At 40.8% G+C, this 15,085-nt stretch overlaps 1 protein-coding gene and 1 long non-coding RNA gene across 20 annotated transcripts in view; both read right to left on the bottom strand.

Annotated features, from left to right (window-relative positions):
- Window positions 1–15,085, bottom strand: part of LIMCH1 (LIM and calponin homology domains 1) — a 342,237-nt gene that overhangs the window by 244,369 nt on the left and 82,783 nt on the right. The gene's annotated exons all lie outside the window — the stretch shown is intronic.
- LOC117085316 overlaps window positions 11,229–15,085 on the bottom strand; it is a 29,084-nt gene continuing 25,227 nt past the window's right edge. The window contains exon 3 of the long non-coding RNA XR_004437916.1: window positions 11,229–11,298. This is a non-coding gene — a long non-coding RNA (uncharacterized LOC117085316). The remainder of the gene's footprint in view (window positions 11,299–15,085) is intronic.

Raw genomic sequence — 15,085 nt, 5'->3', positions numbered from 1 at the left:
TGTTTTTCCATTGAAAGTAATACTAAAAAGCGCAATTATTTTGCACCAACCTAATAACTAGAGCAGATGGTTTGTTATAAAGCAGCAGCCCATTGACAAAGGCAGCATCTCCTCCCTCCCTCTGCGTTAGTGTCTCTGTCAAAACTGCAACACTGGTCAAAGAAGATGGTCAAGGGCATACAGTATTGTTTTAAATCTAGATGAGTCTGATAAAAAAAGCAATTTTGTCTAATTAGTTGCTTAAGACAAGGCATGTTACTTGGTGTACCCAGGGAATCTGCAGTTGCTCTTTTGGGCATGAAAATATCACACACATGCACATACCCAAAAAAAATCAAGGCCGGGCGCGGTGGCTCAAGCCTGTAATCCCAGCACTTTGGGAGGCCGAGACGGGCGGATCACGAGGTCAGGAGATCGAGACCATCCTGGCTAATACGGTGAAACCCCGTCTCTACTAAAAAAAATACAAAAAACTAGCCGGGCGCGTTGGTGGGCGCCTGTAGTCCCAGCTACTTGGGAGGCTGAGCCAGGAGAATGGCGGGAACCCGGGAGGCGGAGCTTGCAGTGAGCTGAGATCCGGCCACTGCACTCCAGCCTGGGCGACAGAGCGAGACTCCGTCTCAAAAAAAAAAAAAAAAAAAAAAATCAAACATAGTAAGAAAAATGAGAAAATTTGCAACAAAGATGCAAATAAAACTATCCAGGGTGAGGCCAAAAACAAAAATTGACATAAACCTAAAATTTAAGCTGTGTGAGAAATATAAACCTAGCCATGTTTCTGGAAAATGGCCATTAAAGCTCATGCAGCTATGGAGTCATAAGTTTTACAACCTCAATAGGCCAAATCATCTCATTGACAAACCCACTATTGCCATCAAAGATACTGATCTACCTGTTTCACTGGTATTACAAGGACTCATGCAGGCAAAAACAAACAAATAAAACAAACAAACAAAACAGTGTGTCTCACATCCAGGAGTTAAACAAAATTGGAAATAAAAGAATGTTGAAATGCAAATTCACTAACCAGATAAGTAATTTTACTAGTTATTTTAAAGGAACAAGAGATTTGTTATGCGTTAGTATCAAGTCAGAAGGTGCCACCCTTGTATATCTTATCTGAGGTCAAAGAGTCTTTCTTTAACAACAGGTTAATGTAACTACCATGATTAACAAGACTCCTGACATTACAGACTAACCACAGCAGTAGCAATTTAGGATCTGAGTAAGTCACCAAACTCAGAACATTAAATTAATTTGTGTGCTGAGTTGAAGCAACTAAATGCAGAGGTCCTCATCAGCATGTTTGCAGTACAGCTGTTTTATTTGTTTTTGTTTTTTTTTTTTGAGTCACTTTAGGCAGTGTATGAAATAACTCTAGCAGATGACTCAATAAATGATGCCAACCACCTGGAAATAGCTGAACATTTAAGCCACATTCTTAGAAGTTGATTAGAAAGAAACAATGAAAGAGCATCTGCAGCTGACCTTGCACCCAGCAGGATAAAAGCAGTGTCCTCTTCAAATACCCATTCTGAGTTGTAAAAGCCAAGCTGAGCAGTGTCTCTCCCCACTCTATACAATTCAGCCCCACCCTCTCTGCCCCTGTACTGTTTCCAAACTAATCACTCCTGGCTCACCCCTCTCCTTTTAGAGTTAAGGGGAACACACCCAGATGTGATCAACCAGAATTTGCTCACAATATTGTTGATACATTAAATAACACATCATCCTTTTATCTAAAGCCATACTTTTAAACACTATAATTGATAGCAGCCTCCCTTTCTTCGTCTTTCAGAATGATCTGCTGTTGTTTTCCTTTTAATATGGAAAAATTGCATTCTAAACTACACATAAATATTTATAGTAGTCAAACCCATGGAGAAATACAGTACATTTTATGGCTGTATCTATGGTATTCATGTCAACAACCCCAACTAATCAGTCAAAGAAGCATGTTTTCATGAAATCTGACCACACACACACACACACACACACGCACACAAGCACAGCTGTAAAACCCTCAGGTATACATTTTCTGTGCCATCAAAGCATTTAATGCAGAATCAGAGAAGGTCAGGATTTCGATCTCCCATCTTCTCACCACTGAGCATGGGATTGCCCTTAAACCATACGCAGCATGCATTGAAAACAGCCTAATAATCAGATCAGATTCACAAGTGCTTTCTAGAAAATAGCTTGCCGTGAATGTTGACGTGCCCTGCATAGCTTGCGTCTCTGCTTTATCTTTTAGCAATAGCTGTGAAATGTGCACTGCCACTAGATCCACTACTTGTGACACATATTCAGGGGACTGTTTGAATGCTACAGATTTCTCCTAGAGCTTACTTGGGGAAACACAGCAGGAGGGGTGCGACATCCTCCAGCATAGAACGAACAGCTGGCCACACCTACTCTCAAATATGCAGTTGTTTTGCTCCCAGATGCACATTCTCTCTCTCCCTCTCTCCCACCCCCATCATCCACCCATTTGAAAAACACTCCATTTTTATTAATTTCCACTAGCAAACATAAAATCTTTTCAGAGTGCAAGTGGAAGTCTTTAAACAATTACTTTACCAACTAATGAAATAGAAATCATTTTAGTTTAATAAAACAGTGATCAAAAAGAATCACTTGGCTGTTTAATTTACCCACTCCCTTATTTACCAGATTTTATCCCAGTCCTGGAAGAGATTTACATTATAGCAGTGGATAAAAACATTACATGTGCATGTAACTGCTAATGATGGTGAGAGCCATGAAGGGAGCATGAAGGCAGTTATGGTAGAGAATAATGTGGTGGGGGGGGACATTGAAAGAGAATAACAGGGCACAGGGAGATTGATTGACATGAAGTAGGAAGGGAGGACCAGATAGGCTTCTCCAAAGCAGTGATATTTAAACTTAGATAGGAAGGAGATGAGTTGGTGTTGACCAGGGTAAGAATGTTGGAGGCAGCAGGGCAAGGAGAAAAGGGTAGAAGAGGGGAAGGAGATGGAAGAGGAACAGAAGGGTGGAAAAAGGAAGACTATTCCTTTCAGAGAAATGAGATGGATAGAGGCACTCAGGCTGGAGATCTATCCAAAGAAACAAGCTTTTGATAACAAATAAGTTAGCGAAATGAGAGAGTATTAATACCTTTAATGTAGAAAGAGGTTATACAAGCAAGACAATTATCCCAAAAGAGAGCAAAGGATATAAACAGAAATCTCACAAAAGAAATATATACATGCAGTTGACCCTGAATAACAGAGGTTTGAACTTCACAAGTCCAGTTACGTGTTAATTTTCTTCTGCCTCTGCCACCCCTGAAACAACAAGACCAACCCCTCCTCTTCCTCCTCAGCCTACTCAATGTGAAGGCGATGAGGATGAAGACTTTACGATGATCCACTGTCACTTAATGGATAGTAAATATATTTCCTCTTAGCTTATTGTAAGAATACAGTACATAATACACATAACATACAAAATATATGTTAACTGACTCTGTTATCAGTAAGGCTTCTGGTCAACAGTGGGCTTCTAGTAGTTAAGTTTGGGCAGAGTCAACAGTTATACACAGGTTTTTGACTAGGTGGCGGTCAGTGCTCATAACCCCTGCATTGTTCAAGGGTCAACTGTATATGTGCATGTGTATCTATATATATAGTATCTCATAATTACCATTTTTTCCCTAACCCACTGACAAAGATGAAGAGGTTGGATAATCCCAGCACTGGGGCAGGTGTGGGGTGAAAAGTCCTTTTGTTTGCTGCAGTCCTTCTAGAGCACCACCTGGCCACTGATAAACAACCTACATTAGGTACATATCCTTTGTGTCAGTAACAGCATTAAGTATCATCAAGTAAGAAGGGTGTGAATGATTTCCCAGAACATAGCAGGCACTGAAGTATTCACTCAAATATTTATCAAGCACCTAAAACATACATGGCACCGGTACCGTGGATGCTGCAAAGACGAGGAAAATCTTCTCCACCCTCGAGAACCAGCTAATCTATTGAGGGCAACAGAAAAGTACACATTTAGATATAAGACATGGTGAAAATTAAAGGGGCACAAAAACTGCTATTAACAACAGAGGTCCCCCAAAAAGGAAGAGCCATCTGATTTTGAGGGATGGAGGAAGGCTTTGCAGAAGATTTGGCATGTGAAACTGGCCTTGCAGTGTAGAAGAAAGGAAGGAGGTATTGGATTTCAGAAACTCCTGAGAGTGGAATGGTGAACAAGCAGGCACCATCCCTGCCTCTTAGAGTCTACAGACTGGCAAGGGCATTAAGTATGATGACAAGGCAAAGTTCAGGGAGCTATGAGAATATCATAAAGGCAGTTATCAAAAAATACAGCAAAGCCCAGTGTTGATGAGGATGCAGGGAATTGAAACTCAAATATAGCACGGGTAGAAGGATAAGTTGGCATAATCATTTTGAAGAGCAACTGACAAAAATCTAGCAAAACTAAAGATAACACAAATCATTTGACTCAACAATGATACAGATACACCTAGAGAAACTCTTGCACAAGAAGACATGCAAGATTGCTCAATCTACAAGGTTTACAACAGTGAAATATTGAAACGCCCTAAGTGTTTATTAACAGGTGATGACATGAATATATAATACTATTTTCACACAATAAAACTTGCAGGAAAAATTATAAACGAGAATTACATGGGTAAATCTCAAAGGCATAGAAAGCAGGTTGTAGGATTACATAATCAGTGTGTTATTTCTATAAAGCTCAAAAACATGCAAAATAATCTTATATATAGTTTATGGATACATATATATGTAGTAAAAATATAAAAGCATGAATGGGAATGATAAAAACCAAATTTAGGCTAGTGGTTGCTTCTAAATAGGGAAACAGAATGAAATTGGGGAGGGTTATAGAGTGAGCATCTAATTTATACATACTTCCTTCCCTGGAAGGAAGTTCTTCAAGCCAGAAAATACCAACTATCTGTAAGTACTCAGCATCCAGCACTATGCCCCACAAGTTATATAAGTAAATGTCTGTTGAGTGAGTCAACAAGTCACCATTTCATCTCAGCATTACCTGGATGTATGCTGCCATGGCTTTGCATCATTCCTTTCCCCTGTTTCTTCCAGCTGCATAAAAACAAGTGCAAATGTCTGCATACTGCCTGAGGAATTTAAATGGTTGAAAACCCAGGAATAAGCTAACACAATGACAGACCTTAGAAAGACAGACTCACTCAGAAAAAGTTATCTTACTAGGAGATGGCCAAAGACGAAATGTGATCCCCGAAAAGGGGGGATCATCTCAGACTCTGGAGATATTTAAAGAAGAGTGAAAAATCTACTTGGAGCAAAAGTCATAAAAGGGACTTGAGAATCCTATGACATGACCTTAAAAGTTTTATAAGATTCTTTCTTTTAAATTTCTTATTTTTATATATTTAGGGTATACAAGTACAGGTTTGTAACTTGCATATATTGCATAGCAGTGAAGTCTAGGCTTTTAGTGTACCCATCACTGGAACAGTAAACGTTGTACCTAATAGGTAATTTTTCAACCCTCACCCCCTCCCACCCGCCCACCTTTTGTAGTCTCCAGTGTCTATGAATCTACTCTGTCCATATAAAGACATTACAATTCTCGCTTCAATGGACATCCCAAAGAAGTGACCTCAAATTCTCTAATGTCATTAGAAGAGATCTGTGTCCTTCTCTCCATCCCCTGTAAACAATTATGTGTTGCCCTATATCTTCTGAATAACTTCATTCATACTAATAATATGAATCAAAGCAATTCCTGAAAGCTGTTTGTAAGTCAACCATTGTTAGGAGTAGAGACATTTCACTTCATATCCCAAAGTGAGTTATCACATGTAAGTCCATACTTTTAAAGATACCACCCTATTTCAGATTTACAGCCAATTCATCACCCACAAATCTGACAAAAGATATTTTCAAACTGGGAGTGCATGACAAGCTGAGGCACCACCTCTCACACAGGGACTTGTACATCCAGAGACGATGAAGTGCTCTAGGGGCCATTGACAGGGAAAATATTCTAGGTATCTGTGATGAAGAAATTCATGTACCAAACAGCTATAATAAAGGCTTATGAAAGGAAATAAGGCCAAGTCTTCAAATGAGGGCTGGAAATGGTTAAAAGCATGAAGCTCAGCTTTATTCGATAACTTTACATAAATAAAATAAGGAAGGAACTTCAAAAGGGAAAGATGTGGCTGGGCATGGTTGCCATAGTAGCAAAACATGCTTTTGCCTTTTTGTCAATTCTTTCTGTATTGGAGGGCAGTGGGGAGAGGCTCTACGGACTAGAGCTGGAGCCTAGGGGAAGAGCCAAGCGGGGGCTGAGTTGTTTGATCCTGAAAAGAAAAGAAGAAAGAGTTTATCCAGAAAGCGTGCTTAGGGCTTATGAGGAGGCAAAGTGGTGAATGAAGCCTGCCCTGAGAAACAAGTCCAACTGGCAGAGGCTTCCCAGCATGGAGATGTCTGGAAAAAAGGTAAGAAGATGGGGCAGGTAAGAGCTTAGCTAATGGGATGAAATTTTGTGCAGAATAAAAAAGACGAAAGAAAAGGAAAGAATGCAATAATTGAACACACAGTGCTACCCTGAAGGTAGAGGTTTTAACTGAGGACTATAATGAGGTAACAAACATCAAGGCAAGTGTTTGAAACCAGGAACTGCAGATCTGTGACTTGCAAAGGTTTCCCATTCTTTCAAACTAAAATGTTTCTGCTTTCAGTTGTAGGATTTGAGATGAAAGAGGCAATGCTGAGTGTTTGCACAGCAGGCCAATCCTCAAATATTCCTGAACCAGCACTCCATGGGGGAGAAGGGAGAGAGGAGAGGCCCTGGGGGAGGAAAAGACTCTCAAGAGTTGGAAATGCAACAGAATATAGCAGGACGGGGGATCTGTGAGCCTTCTTTCAACCATAAAAATAAAAGTGTTTTAAAAGAATTACCCTTTCAGGCCAGGCACTGTGGCTCACACCTGTAATCCCAGCACTTTGGGAGGCCGAGGCGGGCAGAGTACCTGAGGTCAGGAGTTCGAGACCAGCCTGACCAACATGGAGAAAACCTGTCTCTACTAAAAATACAAAAAAAAGTTAGCCGGGCGTGGTGGTACATTCCTGTAATCTCAGCTACTCAGGAGGCTGAGGCAGGAGAATAGCTTGAATCCGGGAGGCGGAGGTTGCGGTGAGCCGAAATCGTGCCATTGCACTCCAGCCTGGGCAACAAGAGTGAAACTCCATCTCAAAAAATAAATAAATAAAAATAAAATAATTACCTTTTCAGGGTGTTTCTTATTTTTTCCAGGTAATGTAAATTTTCAATCATCTGTATTTCTAAAGACTAAAGAAGGAAAAGGAGACCTTGGTAGTAATGAGTTTATTTTATGCATTCTTTTTCTCGTAATAGTATTTCAGCTTCTACACTTTCTCTATGATGACTCATACACACAAAGGGAATTATCAAATTGAGAAAATCTGTCCTGATAGAGGACAATCTTAGACAAATTCAAATATGTAACAACTTTTTTTTTTTTTTTTGAGAGAGACGGAGTCTTGCTCTATGGCCCAGATTAGAGTGAAGTGGTGTGATCTCAGCTCACTGCAACTTCTGCCTCCCTAGTTCAAGCAATTCTCCTGCCTCAGCCTCCTGAGTAGCTGGGACTACAGGTGCCCACCACCGCACCCAGTTAATTTTTGTATTTTCAGTAGAGACAGGATTTCACCACATTGGCCAGGCTCGTCTTGAACGCCTGACCTCAAGTGATCCGCCCACCTCAGCCTCCTAAAGTGCTGGGATTACAGGCATGAGCCACCACATCTGGCCATCATCCCCTACAACTTTTACGTTGCAAAATTAAATGTTCTTTACCTTTGATTCCCTCTACTCCTGCAGTAAATTTACTCCACAGACACTCATGGAGTGCCAACTATATGCCAGTCACCCCATTCCATTCTCTTACTTCTCTAATGTGGTTTACCCATATTCTTCCTGGTCTGATCCCATTTTACAAATATTCTTTCTAAGGCCCCAAACTCAATAAATCTATAAAATTGACTTGATAAAATAAATATAAATAAATCTTAAAAAGAGAAATATATCTTGTTCCTAATTAGGAAGATTCGACATTATAAATGTAGCAAATCTCCCTAATAATATATAACTTCAATTTTGTGTCAATCAATGTCATGGATTGAATTGTGTGCCACTCCGCAAACCCATATGAAGTCATAACTCCCAGTACCTTCAGAATGTGACCTTATCTGTAATGGGTCATTACAGATGTAATTAGTTAGGCTACAATGAGGTCACACTGGAGTAAGGTGGGCCTCTAATCCAATGTGACTGGTACCATCATAAAGGGGGAATCTGGGGACACAGGCAGGCATACGGGGAAAATGTCAGGTGAACATGAAGAAGGCCGAGAGGCCTGGCATAGATCCTTCCCCACAGTCCTTGGAAGGAACCAACCCTGCCAACACTCTGCTTTTGGACTTCCAGCCTCCAGAACTGCTGAGATGATAAATCCTGTTGTTCCGGCCACCCACTTGGTGGTAGTTTGTTTCAGCAGCTCTAGCACACTCATATGATTAGTGCCCAATCAATAAGCTTTAATGTTTGGAGATCTGAGATTCAAGTCACTTCACAATCTGGTCTCAACCCATTTTTCTGGATTTTTTTAAACTATCACCAAAAAGTGGTATCGACATTCTAGGAATCTACCCCTAGGAAGACATGCAGGAAAGTGCAAAGATTCATGTATATGGGAGAATATACTTGTCAACACTGCTGTAATAAGAAAGTTAGAGAGAGAGAAGGTGGGGGAGAAAATGTAAGCAATGTACAAGTCTAATCCCTAGGGCCTAAAATGGGATACAAACAAATAAATATATTGTTAAAATAAACAGGTATAGCTGTTAAGGGAAAAAGGAGGTAGGTCCATCTACCTGGGTTTCAGACAGTAAGAAAAACTAGCAGAAGAGGTAAACCTGGGCATATGCTATGTGAATTAGACCAAGTTAGCCAGAAAGACAGGGACAGAGAGAACATCCCACGTAGAGAGAAAGTCAAGATAGTGGGGTGGCATCAGGAGAGAAAAGCCAGCATCTGGGAGCACTGCCTGGGGTTCTGCAAGGCCAGAGAGCAAGGAGTAGGTTGGGAGGGTACCAGGGGATGAGAGAGAGGTTCAGGGGTCAGCTGAGCCCAGACCAAACTGGGCCTGTACACACTAACTGAAGGCCATCAAAATGGGAGGGAGGTCCACAGAGGCTAAGTCACAGAGGCGTGTGGAGAAAATACCAGCTTTTTTTTTTTTTTTTACTAAGTGCTGAACTCTATGTGTTTGATAATATAATATTATATTAGTACAGTGGCATATATCATTTACAGATGTTTTTTCTTTTTTTTAAAGCCTGAAATAGAAGTTAACAATTGCACTTCTATCTACGTAAATTGGGGGTACATGCTCAAAAACTTTTTTACTGAAGAGTTAATAAATAAAGTGTGGAGACCACCATATCAGCCTATAGAATGTCGAAGTTCATCTTTTCTCTTAAGGCATCCGCTGAGGCTGCAACCTCAACCCAAGAAAGAAAAGGTTGGGAAATGATAACTAAAGGCTACAAGGTCTCCTTCTGAAGTCATAAAAATAATCTAAAATTGATGTGGGTGATGGTTGCACAGTTCTGTGAATATACTGAAAAGCATGATTTGCACACTTTAAATTGATAAATTGTGTGGCATATGAATTATTTCTCAATAAAACTGTTACCAAAAAATTCTTAAAAAAAAAAAAGAATTAATGAATTATGCTTCCTTACACACTGACATGCTGCTTCTGATTCTTGGGTCAGTGCAGGCCAAGGAGAGAGCACTATGATAAATATCTGTGAGGAAACAGACAAGCTCAGGCAGCTGAACCTGCAGGTATAATGTAACTGCAGAATCAGAGACTCAAAAGCTGTGTTTGAGTCTTTGAGCCCTCTCTATCAGACATCACCCTAGCCTCAACCAGTCAGCCTGACCTCTCCAATTAGGGGTGGGATTTTGCTGGTCCAGCCAACCTAAAGCAAACCTAAAGCTGGAGCTCTAGAAGAAATACAGGAAAGGTACCTCCTACATCATGACTGTAGACACCTCTGTGTAGACACACAAGAGAAAACAATAATGGAAAAGCTCCCAAAAGCTCCTACATTCAATGTACTCTGCATTTTTTACTCCATTTCATTTTTTAAAAATGCTACTCTCAGGCTGGGCGTGGTGGCTCACTCCTGTAATCACAGCACTTTGGGAGGCCAAGGCAGGCAGATCACCTGAAGTCAGGAGTTTGAGACCAGCCTGGCAGGCATGGCAAAACCCTGTCTCTACTAAAAATACAAAAATTAGCTGGACATGGTGGTGTATGCCTGTAATCCCAGCTACTCAGCAGGCTGAGGCAGGAGAATCTCTTGAACCCAGGAGGCAGAGGTTGCAGTCAGCGGAAATCACGCCACTGCACTCCAGCCTGGGCGACAGAGGGAGACCCTGTCTCAAAAACAACAACAACAAAAATGCTACTCCCAACCCACTAGCTTGATTTCATTACCCTTGTAAGGGTCACATCCAGCAGTGTGAAAATCACTGTTCTAGAGGTAAGTTGGTACGACAGACAGACATTTGTCTCGATATGCTCGTCTCCATGGTCCCGCATTTTCAGGATCCAGAATTAATCTACTCAACAAGAATTTTCCTTCAGTTTAATAAAAGATGTGACGATTAACATATGTTCTGTATTATGAAAAACAGATTTTTAAGAGCAGATGTGTAATTCCCAGCTCCATTACTTTATTAAAAAAGAGTACTTGGTTTTCCTTGAAGATTCCATGAATCATAGTCATCTAGTTTGGATTGACATCACTGCATTAATAATAAAAACAGGCCGGGCGCGGTGGCTCAAGCCTGTAATCCCAGCACTTTGGGAGGCCGAGGCGGGCGGATCACAAGGTCAGGAGATCGAGACCATCCTGGCTAACACAGTGAAACCCTGTCTCTACTAAAAAATACAAAAAACTAGCCGGGCGAGGTGGCGGGCGCCTGTAGTCCCAGCTACTCGGGAGGCTGAGGCAGGAGAATGGCGTGAACCCAGGAGGCGGAGCTTGCAGTGAGCTGAGATCTGGCCAGTGCACTCCAGCTTGGGTGACAGAGCGAGATTCCGTCTCAAATAATAATAATAATAATAATAATAATAAAAAACAGTATTTTGCTGCCCAAAGTTTGTCTTCTTTCCAGATATAGACAAGAATGGTGATCCTGTTAAAGAAGCAGATATCAGTATTTAACTCAACTTGCCAAAAGTCCTCGTAGTCTTTTCTCAAAACACTCACTCCTCTTGAAACACAATGAATAAATTTAGTTGTTGCTGGGTTTTGGAAGCGCTGTTTGTTCACTGTTGAGAAAGGGTCTCACTCTATCACTCAGGCTGGAGGGTACAGTTAGCGGCCATCTCAGCTCACTGCAGCCTCAACTTCCTGGGCTCAGGTGATTTTCCCACATAAGCCTCCCAAGTAACTAGGACTACAGGCACACACACTATGCCCAGCTAATTGTTTATATTTTGTGTAGAGACAGGGTTTCACCATGTTTTGTTGCCCAGGTTGGTCTCAAACTCCTGGGCTCAAGTGATCCACCCGCCTCAGCCTCCCAAAGTGCAGGAGTTACAGACAGGCATGAGCCAGCACACCTGGCCCAATGAATAAATTTAACCTTCAAATTTGTCTCTAATGTCTCCATGACACTGATCTGTGCCAGAATCTTTAACTTGGAATCACACACATACACATCCTTAAGTCACTTTTCCTTTTCCTTTCATGGTAATTCAAATTTCTGAGGCCACTTACCACTTTCAAAGAAACTTCGAAAGATCATGAAAAATATTAAGGATTTTTATCATTGATCTTTATATAAAGTGTTACCAATTGGATTTATATACAGGCTTTTCCTGGTTTAATCGTAAATACATGGCTTATTTCTTTAAATTCCTTCTAATTGCCTAAGGGTTCATGTAGTTGTCTTCCAACACTTACTCAGCACATCTGTGCATTTGTTCACCATTCCAGAAAGGTTAGAGGATGTGTGGCACATTCACTCATTAGCTAGTATAAAAATAAAGCAATCAGCATTCAAAGCTCACTTCATTCCAGCTATTCCCATCTGTCCTGTGAACACTGACTTCTAAAAGTTACGGTTCCATTAACTACGTATATTTGTGAATCTCTGAGAATGCCTTTCCTTTCTCTAATGGTTAGAAATTTAGTCTTTGACCTATTTAACAAACACTTCTGTAGGACACTAATAGACTTAGAGGTTTCAACACTGCAACACGACTAGGAAGGTGAGTCTAAACCCCCATACCCTGCTGCATCGCCCCTTACTCCCTTTCCCTCATCATGCCACCCAAATCTCACATCTGTGCTTCAAAAACCAATGACTAACAGAATAGAGACTTTTCTCCCCACGATGTTCCCATTGAACCTGCAGTTGAGAATCATTCTCCTCATCTTCAGTTTTGAAAATAGACTGACAGCAACCCTCAAACCCTTTGACCAGAAGCACCTATTGTAGCACAATTACTTAATGTACTGCGGCTTCAAACTGTAATTCTTTAGGGAAACTTCATTCTGTTATATTTGAGCTTTTAGTTCTTTCCACAATTGCAATTCTCTAGGAACTCATTCACAGAGGAAAATAAAACCCACTTTAAGTTGATATATATTTATCTCAGCCACAAAGAGCCGAAGTCCTCCAAAGAGCATTTGTTTCACTGAACCATTCTGGGAATGCATCCTGGAAGAGAAAGGTACTGCCAAGACCAACAGATAATAAAGCAAGATAGAAAGGTCAGTAGCTACCCTCATCTCCAGAATGCACAGACACTCTAATCTCAGGCCATCGGTGCAAAATTAATTTCCATTTTTAGGCTAAATAAATTTTATTTGGAAGTATCGTGGAAAGATACAGGTCACTGGATAAACAGATAAGGAAACCTTCACATACTTCTGTGCTTTTCTTGAATACCTAATTGGAGGAACTAATTGTAACAATCCACTTTTACTGTTTTTCTTGAAAATATTAGCAGTGCTTCACTTGCGATTTTCATTGCCAAAAAATTTGATGACAATTCCACAGGTGCCTATGATCCTTCCTGCTTTATGGTTACATTACAGAGGTTCGTCTCAGAAGATGACAATGGCTTTCTGCCTAAGTAAAGCTTGGGAACACAGAATGGTAAAAGTTCACCTTTCACAGACAATCAATCAACTGTTGTCAATCAGAGGCTTCAGATATAAATAGGCTTCCTATAAGTTTAATAAAGAATGTGGGTCGGGTACAGTGGTTCACACCTGTAATCCCAGCACTCTGGGAGGCTGAGGTGGGTGCATCATGAGGTCAAGAGATCAAGACCATCCTGGACAACATGGTGAAACTCTGTCTCTACTAAAAATAAAAAAATTAGCCAGGCATGGCAGTGCGTGCCTGTAGTTCCAGCTACTCAGGAGGCTGAGGCAGGAGAATTCCTTGAACCCAGGAGGTGGAGGTTACAGTGAGCCGAGATTGTGCCACTGCACTCCAGCCTGGGTGACAGAGCGAGACTCCATCTCAAAAAAAAAAAAAAAAAGAATGGGAAAAGGAAAATGTTGAATATTCTCTTCATGCGCCTACAAAAGCACACAGTGGTTATTGAGCAAGATGCTGAGCTAGAAGAAGTTGGTGCCTTTGTCAATAAATAACTCAGCTCTTTAATCTCAGTCTGGTGGCCTGGTCATCACATCAGACTGTGGATGGTCAGATTTTGGCAAAATATTACCCACAAGCAGATTTCTTTTATGGGGACTATATCCTTAACCACTAGAGAAGAGATTATCCTAAGAGCTATTCAAATCCCCAATGTTGAGCAAGACTGAAAATCCCATTGCTGTGATGACCAATTCAGAGGGCACTGAGGGTTCTCAGGATGCCCCTCTTTAGGGCTGATGGAACCTCATGCTGTTGTACTTGGCAAGGGCTTATGCTTGTGTTGGCACTTTTGTTCTCACAGTTATTTGGGAAGGGAAAGGCCACTGTGATATGTTGACCACCCTAATGAGAGGTAGAGAGTAGAGATTCCCAGACAAAGACGCCACTGTGCTGGCCAATGAAGAGACACCACAGGCATGGCCTGACACCAACCAAATAGTTCAAGGTCCACTGACCTACCCTTAAGATCAAACTCATATATTAATATTGATTTTCCTCAACATTCTGTAATTGTATTTCAGTCTTACGTTCTCAATGAAACATTAATAAATTTATTCTATGCCCTGTACTATATATATATATATACACACACATATACACACATACATATATTTCAGTCATATGTAACATGACTGAAAAGTCACCAAAAAGCTGTTTAGGAGTAGCAAAAATAGAATTTTGTACAAAGACTACCTGCCAGAACATAAACTCAAACCAAATGAATCTCTACATTTTTGGAACTATTCAGAGTCACAGAAATTGGAAGCGCTCTTTAATCTCTGAGCCATCTCTTGCACACATTTCAGCTCTCTTCAGTCGCACCGACAATACCTATCCAGATAGGAATATCTGCACTGTCCATAATCACAGAGTTTTCTCTGACAGATGTAGCCTCTTCTATGATTCAGTTTGAGTTAAGTCTAGCCAGCTTGCCTTTCCTTGAGTCTATGAGTTTTAAGTGAGCATATTCCTCAAGATATCAAGACAAAGTGTGCAATATAGAAAGAAATTACTGAGTTGCTTATATTAATAGTTCTCTAGCCCTGAGGCCAGGCAAACCCCCTCACATCCTTCACAGACTGGAATCAGACGTTCAGCAGCACTTGTTCTATGGGCCTCTCTCATCCAAGTTGCTCCCTTGGTTAATTGAGAACATTCCATTTTATCTGGCAGAAGAGCTTTCCTTTACCAGGTGTATTTCCGATGTTTACAGAAAAGAGTTTAGCCGTTGCTTACAAATACTGTAAATTAACAGATCTTCGTTTCTCCTAGGATATGGTTACTTTTGGATCACATGTGAAGG

The sequence above is a fragment of the Trachypithecus francoisi genome, unplaced genomic scaffold, assembly GCF_009764315.1.
Source record: "Trachypithecus francoisi isolate TF-2019V2 unplaced genomic scaffold, Tfra_2.0 Lachesis_group1, whole genome shotgun sequence".
Lineage (NCBI taxonomy): Eukaryota > Metazoa > Chordata > Mammalia > Primates > Cercopithecidae > Trachypithecus > Trachypithecus francoisi.
This window is presented reverse-complemented; position numbering and strand designations above follow the sequence as displayed.